Consider the following 9,237-nt stretch of genomic DNA (forward strand, 5'->3'; position numbering starts at 1 on the left):
AGAGGCACTGCTCAGGAAGGCGGAGGACGTTGTTGGTAAAAAGCCCAAGAAAGGTTTAAATCCTAGAAATCGGAAAGCAATATTTGCTTCGACACAAAGAGGTTGGGTGAAGGACAGAGCCAAATTGGTTCGAAGGATCCTTGAAGGAAATCAGTTCTTGAGGTGGCAAAGCCCCCACCAGAGGAAGTACTGAAGGAATGGGAAGATGTATTTCTTGCGCCATCTGTTAAGGATGGTAGGGACCCTGTTGTGATAAACGACCCCATGGAGGACCTCATGAATGAGGCCACCATAGAGGAGGTGCGAGCAGCAATCCCGAAAGATAATACTTCACCCGGACCTGATGGAATAACTCTGAGTGATATCAAGAAGCTAGATATAACTTCCCTAACGAGGTGGATCAATAAGTTCATTACTGAACGGAAAATTGATCACGAACTCTTAGTCGGTAAGGTCACACTTATCCCAAAGAAGGAGAACCCGGCGGTGGCAAAGGACTACCGGCCAATAACGGTCACTTCAATGATAACAAGGACCTTTCATAGGCTACTCGCAAAACGCATGATGGCCCTACCAGCGCCAGCTTATCAAAAAGCATATAGATCAGTCGATGGTACTTCCGAAAACCTTTGTGTTTTGCAGGGAGTCCTGGAAGACGCCAGAACTTCAATAAGACCGCTGAGCATTGCGTTTGTTGATTTCAGCAAGGCATTTGACTCAATTAGTCACGAATCCCTGATGAACGGGCTGAAGAGATCTGGTGCACCAGGAGCGTTAATCGAATATGTGAAATATGTGTACGAGAATGCTGTTGTGATGGTGAAGAGTGGTGCGGAGTGCAGAGTACAAAGTGGCATATTGCAAGGGGATCCATTAAGTGGTCTGTTATTTAACTTGGTCTTAGACTGGGTGATTTCGGATCTTGATGAGTCTATAAATTACAAGCTAGGCGGGAGGCATCCAATTGGATGTATGCTCTATGCTGATGACGCTGTTCTTTTAGCTGATTCCCCGGAAAAACTGCAAACTCAGTTAAACAGGTTCATTGAATCTGCTGCAAAGGTTGGCTTATTACCAAATGCACTGAAGTCCAGTACTCTTAACTTGCAAACAAATCCGGGAAGGAAAGAATTCTTTGTTGTAAAAGAGCCTTTTGCAACGATGAATGGGGTTGAAGTGCCTACAGTCAACATGAAAACTGCATATAAGTATCTTGGATTAAAGGTCACCCATGAAGGGTATGCAAAGGCAGATGTGTTAGGAGACATCAAAAGATGTCTCGAGAATATTAACAACTCCTGTCTTTTGCTGTACCAAAAGCTTATTGTCTTGAGGCAATATGTCTTACCAAGGTACCAATATCAGCTTGTTCGTGGACTATACACCAAAGGCTACCTATCTAAGATAGATAGGGAGGTTGAGATATTCGTTCGTGTGAACTTAGAACTCTTCCATGACACCCCTACAGCTTTCATAAACGCAAAGATAGCGTCCGGTGGTTTGGGGATCCAAAACCTGGCAGATCAGATTATTCTGTTAAGAAATGATAGGAAGGAAAAGTTGGAAAATTCCCCTGACCCGAGTGTTAGGCTAGCGAGCACTTCTGTGAGGAGGATGCTCAGCCTGAAACCCCCGACAGTTTATGGTGTTGAGTGCAAGTCTCAAAGCCAATACTCCAGTCAAAAGGCAAAGGAACTTTATGACAAGGTTGACACAAAAGGGCTGAAGTCCTGTAAGCAAGGTGTCCATGTCGGCTCCTACTTACATCAGGACCACTTGAAGATCACAGATACATCTCTAAGGAGGTGTGTTCAAGTTCAATGCGCGAGTCTTTCCGTTAAGTCGAAAATTACTCGGCAAGGAATACCCGGATTGAACAATAAGTGTGAAACTTGTCGGGACTGCGTGAAAAACCTTGCTCATATCGTTCAAACTTGTCCAAGAGCAGGAGGGGTAAGAATAATCCGCCATGACAACGTAGTTGGCTATGTGACTAGTCGATTGCAGGCAAAGGGGTGGAAGGTAAAGACCGAAATTCAGTATACAAATACAAAGAATCGGTTGCAGAAGCCAGACATCCTAGCCTCAAAAGATAAAAGGGTGGTCATCATTGACCCAACAATCATCTCAGATGATCGAGATCTCACTGCGGCTCACGTTGAAAAACGGGCCAAGTATGCCAATGAGGACTTATTGCAATATGCACGAAAAACCTTCGAGTTGGAGGATAGTGCATCTTGTGAAATAGTACCCATGGTAATTAATTGGCGTGGTGTTTGGTCAGAACGATCATTTAAAGATGCTAGAAGAGTGCTTGGATTGAAGCCTATAGAGCTAAGCATCATCCAAATGCGCACCCTAGAAGGCACCTTCAAAATCTGGAGAACAGAAAAGAGCAGGCCGGACAGAGAAGTCTAGCCGCATCTGATACCAGGTGCACTTATCATGCAAAAATAAGCAAAAGCATGTAAAACCAATTAACTAAACAAGTAGCAAAGATCCGAAGTCATTTTAGTCCGATGAACTTAGGGTGGTTTGTTACAGGGGTTTTAGTCCTGATCTGAACAGGGCGTTTTTCCCCGTTGGGTTTTCCAACAAAATCCTGAGGGTGAGGTACCAGCTTAGATAGTAAATCTAGGTTCGAGTATTGACTTTAACCGGTCAACCTCGTCCCGAATGCGAAGTTCATAATCATAGCCTTTTTAGGCTATGGCAGTATGTCCGGTCATTCAACGATCGGTATATAAATTTGGGGAGGCAACAAGGGCCTCCATAAGAACAACTCTTGTAGAGGTTAACCCATGGCCAGTTTACTGGTTAGAGGTTATCCGGTGTGGTAGCCAAATGCCTCGTCATCTAATTAGTGATGCGCATATTCATGTTCGGCTATCAATTAACAGTCAACTCAGAACTGGCACGGATAAGGGAATCCGACTGTCTAATTAAAACAAAGCATTGTGATGGTTGGAGAGCAATGATGACACAATGTGATTTCTGCCCAGTGCTCTGAATGTCAAAGTGAAGAGATGAAATATGAAAAGGAAAAATATTAGCCAAGCCTCGGATGGGGGTCGATCCCGCAAAAAAGCCCCAAATTCCTCTTCTAGCGAAGAGTCTGAGGAGCACCTGCCTTTGGGTAAGGACTCTGAATATTCATACTTAAACAAAATACAAATACATTCAGTGACTGAATCTGACGAAGCATCAGACACAAGTAGTCGCCCTAGGACTAGGGGAGAGACGCTTGTATGTGTCTTTGTAAGGAGGATGTTCGAAGTTTCAAGTCCAGAAGGGGTTTGTCAATACACCAAAAAAGAGTGCACCCTGAGGAATGGAACGAGATCAAGGTCAAGAGATCAAGCTGTCGGAGAATATCGAAGGCGCAACAGGCGTTTACCCCAGAAGCTCAAGAAATGATGGCCAATTTAGAAAAAGAGATCCTGATCCAGCATGGAGCAGACTCTGTTAGGGTGATGAATGCGGAAATACAGAAGCGTCTCCCGTATAAACTCCTTATTGGTACCATCAAGAAGAGAAGAGCTTTGCCTAGCAGTAAAGCGCAGGTAGAACAGCTCTGTGCGGACATCACACCAAATCCTAACTCAACTAAATTTGGTTCAGCATGGACGGAGTTAGAGGTAGATACCATGGTTGACGTCAAGAGAAGCCACAACGGTGACTAAAAAGACCTAGCCTGGAATCTTGCGAAGCTATTCTACAGCCGTTCTGTCGAGTCTATTGAGGCTAAACTTCTGTCAAAGGAGTTCAGAGCAGTCGAGGAATTAATGCAAGTGGAGGAGACTGAAGTAAGTGAAACGGATGACACGAACATCACTGAAGAAGAGAGGTGGATTGATCATGTGATCCAATCAACACCCATATGGAATAGGCCAATGGCTCATGGATGTGCTTGTGGGGTAGCACCCAAATGAACGAGGGGTCTTAGATGACTTCCTGGATGGTCTTGGATTCGTATTATTAAGTAAAGATTCCACTGACATCCCTGGTGATGCACAGATGCTGGACAGCTCTGGATGCCAGTTATCCAACATGCTAACACCCCCTGAATCGCAAAATGTATCGATTCAAAGCTTGGGGTGTACAGATGTGAATACAATGAATGAGGGTGTGTGTGTTGCCTCTCCTAACAAAGGAATACCTGAGGACAATAAAGAAGCACCCCCTCAGAGTGCTGAGGACAACCTTGATGGTGGGAAACTACACAAAACAGTTGAACATGTCCCCATTAAGAAGAGTCAATCATTAAGGAGCATCTTAACCATCCAACATATCCCCAGCTTTAAAAAGGCTTGTGGGGATTGTAAAGAGAGACTTGCTGCTGTTAAAAAAGTACCAGACGAATGCCCTCCTGGTCCCAGAGACCACCAGGGGCCTCCTGTGAAAACTGTAATCAATGGTAGCCATAATAATGGAGACAAAACGGAGCATGATGCTCCTGGTTTCACCCCATCATCTACCATTACCCCACCTCCTTCTAGTCCCAACTCAACGTCATCATCTTGTGTCAGAACGTTTGGGAGGGCTCAGTCACTGAGGTTGACTTTGATGATGCAATCTCAACCGACCGGAAAACAAAGTTCCATGACTACCGGACGAACAGAACTGGCTCACATTCCTTACCAGGTTATGTTCGGAAAAAGAAGAAATCTACCCGTAAGAATGCTCCTCAGGAGCAGATCAAGGGTAATAATTTCACTAGGAGTCGCTCTGACTCTCTGAACTCCTACTTTCCAACGAATAGACCCCGCCTGCTTATTTATCCCTATTGTATATACATACACTCCTGTATATCTGATTTTTTAATATAATTATATAAAGTAAACAAAAATTAGATATTGATGAGGAGCAAATAAACAATTATCAACTCTCAACCTCGACTATCAAAAAGGAAAAAAAAAAAAAAACAATAAAACAACAGTCTAATACATTTTTCTTGTTGCCCATTGGTTATTATTATTTATTTACATTGAATTTATATTCAAAAACGTAGAGTCAGCTTATGAAAATGAATGAAAACAGTTGAAATGACTATGGATCACGTAACAAGAAAAAATAATAAACTAATAATTTCCTCTTCCCCCAATGAGTAGTATTTACAATAAATATCAGTGATAACTATAAATTGCATATGCCGAAGCACCAAACATAACTTCTACTAGCTCACGCCATTTTAACAGCTTTATTCCAAATAGGGTTGATAAGTACTCTCCTTAATTTTTCATTAATTAGAATAGATTAATAAGTTGTTTATATATTTTAGTTATTTACTCTGACAGGATCAACATAACTCATTCCCAATCAATTTCAAATATGAGTGTAAATATATTCTGTAGTTAAATAAGTTATATTAATCAAGACATATACGTCATAGCCAATTAACAAACAATAAAACATTGAATAAAAACGTGGAGAAGGGAGATTGGAATTTCCAAAATTCTTATGAGGCTTTAATTAAGTCCACTGGGTGCTCGGAATTATCAAATCATTTCTACATTTCCATTCTAAGGGAAAAAATAATTCACCTTCAATGTTCAAAAGCACTAGTAAGTATAATTCATAATAATATGTTTGTTTCAAATCATTTCTACATTCCTTCCTTTTTTAGGGATAAACCTTACTCTTCATTAATAATACCATTTATAACTAGCCCTTGATTGGTAAGTAATCTTCTTCATTTTCCAATAATTAAAACAAATCATAATGTTTATTACATTTCTATTTGCAGGGAAGAAAATCAGACCAATGTTCTAAATCTCGTTTTATTTCAAATATATAATTTGTGATTTTTTCAAGATAAAGAAAATATTTTACTTCGATAAAGCATTTCATTTACTACTGGCTTTTTTGCTCTACAAGGCACTTTGATATTATACTTATGGGTACCCAAAACGTGATTGGGTTCTTTTGAGTTTTTGGGTTAATAAGTACATACCCCTTATTACCCCTTATTCGAACCACACATTTATAACGAGTAAATTGATCCTCCACAACCAATTGCCTGGGGTGATCATAGACCAAACTATAGTGCCTGAAAGTGGTTTACTTTTTAACCCTTTTTCAAAAATTAATAATTCCTTGCGTTCACATACCCCTTTGATCCTACTCCAAGGAATTTTTATCCCGACCGGTTGGATCGAGGGGGCCAAACAGGTCGTACAGTGCTGTGAATGGGACCAAAAGTTTCGCAATTTAATGCTGATTCTAAAAAAGTAATTTTTGAGGACCCCCGACCAATCCTACCCCCGGGCAGACACATTCTATACATTACTATAAGTAAGAATTGTCTCGAAGAGCCTGGGATCGAATCCGGGTAGGGGTGAAATTTATGGTTTTTCTATCTTTTTCTCTCTTTCCTTTTACCACTGCTCATCGTCTGAAGGAACAAATATAATCACCCAACCTTATCGGACCATTGAAATAATAAATATAATAACGTTATTTCTATTACTTTAAGCTCCAGGTCTCAGCCCTGTAGTTTCTTGAGGTTTTCCTTTTTGTTTCGTTTTAGCTATACTGCTAAACGGGACCTTTCAAACATTAACAAGTGAAGCAGACTAGAAGCCTCTCCTGTGTTAACATATTATTAATATTCACTCTCCAAACCCCTTTAGTCGGTCTTCCTACTAATAACCAACGAGGTGACAGTAATTGAGAAAATTACCTTGGATTGGTTTTTTAATCATAATTTTAAAAGCCTTCTTAATGCAACAAGTGAAGCAGACTGTAAGCCTCTCCTTTGTCAGTGTAGCCTTTTATATATAATTTATACCCTTATTCAGTCCATAATATCACTCTAAATGGAGTATGAAGAAGACGGTGAACCGGAACCTAATTACTGCTTTCCCTGAGAACAGTGGATCAATGTAGGTATTGAATGGGACATACATGTGTCCTCATGTGTGCCAGGAAGAATACCTGACCCGTACGGGCTTGGATAACTCATATGCGGCCCCATTGTTTGCGATTGGGAACTCAAGCTCTGAATCTGAAAGTGAGTCGATGATGTGCCATCAATGTGACCATCTCTTTGACATGAGAGAAGATCTCGAGGCCCATCAAGCTGCATACCATAACGATTTGCCATATGACATATACAGAGACGAACATGATAGAAAGGAGCTTGAACGTGAGGTCATTGATGAGGCATTACTGCCCACGAATGTGCCCCTGAATCAAGAACCATACGAACATTTTATGTTAGATTCTGAGAAGGTATGTGAGGTGAAACAAAATTTCACACCACCAGAGACTCATCCACCCTCGAATAGGAGTACTATGGGCTCCTTACTCGCTCCCCTAGTATAACATCACTCACCATAGTAACGTCAACAAAAGAGGGAGTAGGGAAAAGGTCTAAGGGCACAAAAAAGAAAAAGAAGAATGTGTCTCAGGAAAAGAGCTTACCCCCTCCAATCCCACATGATATGAGCCAGTGGCTCATGGATGTGCTTACGAAGCAGCACCCAAATGGACGGGTCTTAGATGACTTCCTAGATGGCCTCGGATTCATCCTATTGAGTAAGGATTCCAATGATATCCCTAGTAAGGCACAGGAGCTGGACGGCTCCAAATGCCAGATATCCAAGATGCTAACACCCCCTGAATCGCAGAATGTATCGTTTCAAAGCGTGGGGGATACAGGTGTAAATGCAGTGAATGAGGGTGTGTGGATTGGCCCTCCTGACAGAGGAATACATGAGGACACTAATGGTTCACCCCCTCAGTGTGCCGATGACGACCTTGATAGTGGACGACTGAACAGAACAACTGAGCATGTCCCCATTAGCAGAAGCCATTCCTTGAGGAGCAGTTTAACCATCCAACATATCCCCAGCTTTAAGAAGGCATGTGGGGACTGTAAGGAAAAACTGGCTGCCTCTAAAACAGTACCGGATGGATGTCCTCCTGGTCCCAGGGACCACCGGGGCTTCCTCTCGAAAATGGGTAAAATGATGGCCGTGTCAATGAATACAAAACGGAGCATGATGCTCCCGGTTGCACCCCATTATCCAACGCTACCCTGCCTCCAGATAGTCCTGACCCAACGTCATCATGTTATGCCAGGAACGGCCATGAGTGGTCAGTCGTTGAGGTAGACCTTGATGAGGCTGTTTCAACTGACCAGAAAACTAAGTTCCACGATTTCCGGAGTAAAGGAGATGGCTCACATCCCTTACCTGATAATCTTCGCAAAAAGAGAAAATCGACCTGTAAGAAGGCTCCTCAGGAGCAAATCAAGGACAAAAATAAATTCATGAGGAGTCGCTCTGACTCCCTGAGCTCGTACTTCCCAATGAATAGACCCTGCCATGCTTATTGGGGAAGTAAGTGTGAGCATAAGCCAGTCCTTATGGGTGAGGGTAACTCAACGAATCTGAAGTTTCATACTCATCCTAATACCCTCCACCCTCCTCCTCCTATACCATTCCTACCCACCTACTTCTACCCCTTCCCTTATCCTCCTACCCCTTTAATATACGCCCATGCCTATGGATTCGGACAGTATTGCCATCCAGTCCAGGCGTTACCTCATGATCTCTTATATTTATAATTGTACTGCTCATACTTCCTATACCTGCTTATAGTTTCTAGTATTCATCCCAGATATAAATCACTCTCCATACTTCTTGAAACGTTTGTAAAACTTACCCTCTTAACTCTGAATGGTCTCCCAGTAGTGTTTAAGCACCTGTTTATTCGAATCAAGTCACATATCTGACCACAAGCTTAATAGCTATAATTGGATAATTTCATGTTATTGAGATCTAGGTCTTAGCATAGTAGATAATAACATCACTACTATGGCTCTTCACACATTGACAAGTGAATCTGATGATACGTCTCTCCCCTGTCATCATCTATAATGAATCTGTGCATGATACATTATATTCATCCTGCAAACAAACCATTTTACATACTTCGTGTGAATCTCTTAAAGCATGTTCTTCTAATTCCCAATGGTCCTCATTAGTGGTCTGGACGACTGCCTTTTGAATGAACATACATATATCAATATTATATATCTTGTTTTCGTTATGTAAACAGTATGATTATATAATTACATACCTGTCTCTCTATAAGCAATAACATTAACCCTTCAAATTCCTGCTTTGTGATACCTGAATACTTTTTTTTCTCCCCTTAAGTACGAACACTGCCTTTGTCCGTGCTTATGCCTGAAGATACCTTATTACCCCCAATACTCCTATACTATCT

The 9,237-nt window shown here is 41.6% G+C and overlaps 2 long non-coding RNA genes across 2 annotated transcripts; both read left to right on the forward strand.

Moving 5' to 3' along the window:
* Positions 1-4,940: 4,940 nt before the first annotated feature.
* On the forward strand, positions 4,941-5,338 carry LOC139907461 (uncharacterized). The gene is made up of 2 exons (XR_011784127.1): positions 4,941-5,222; positions 5,282-5,338. It is a non-coding gene; the product is annotated as an uncharacterized lncRNA (long non-coding RNA).
* A 34-nt stretch (positions 5,339-5,372) lies between these two features.
* On the forward strand, positions 5,373-5,823 carry LOC121122722 (uncharacterized). The gene is made up of 3 exons (XR_005865843.2): positions 5,373-5,564; positions 5,627-5,678; positions 5,747-5,823. It is a non-coding gene; the product is annotated as an uncharacterized lncRNA (long non-coding RNA).
* Positions 5,824-9,237: the final 3,414 nt, after the last annotated feature.

This window comes from Lepeophtheirus salmonis, unplaced genomic scaffold (assembly GCF_016086655.4).
Source record: "Lepeophtheirus salmonis unplaced genomic scaffold, UVic_Lsal_1.4 unplaced_contig_1351_pilon, whole genome shotgun sequence".
Lineage (NCBI taxonomy): Eukaryota > Metazoa > Arthropoda > Copepoda > Siphonostomatoida > Caligidae > Lepeophtheirus > Lepeophtheirus salmonis.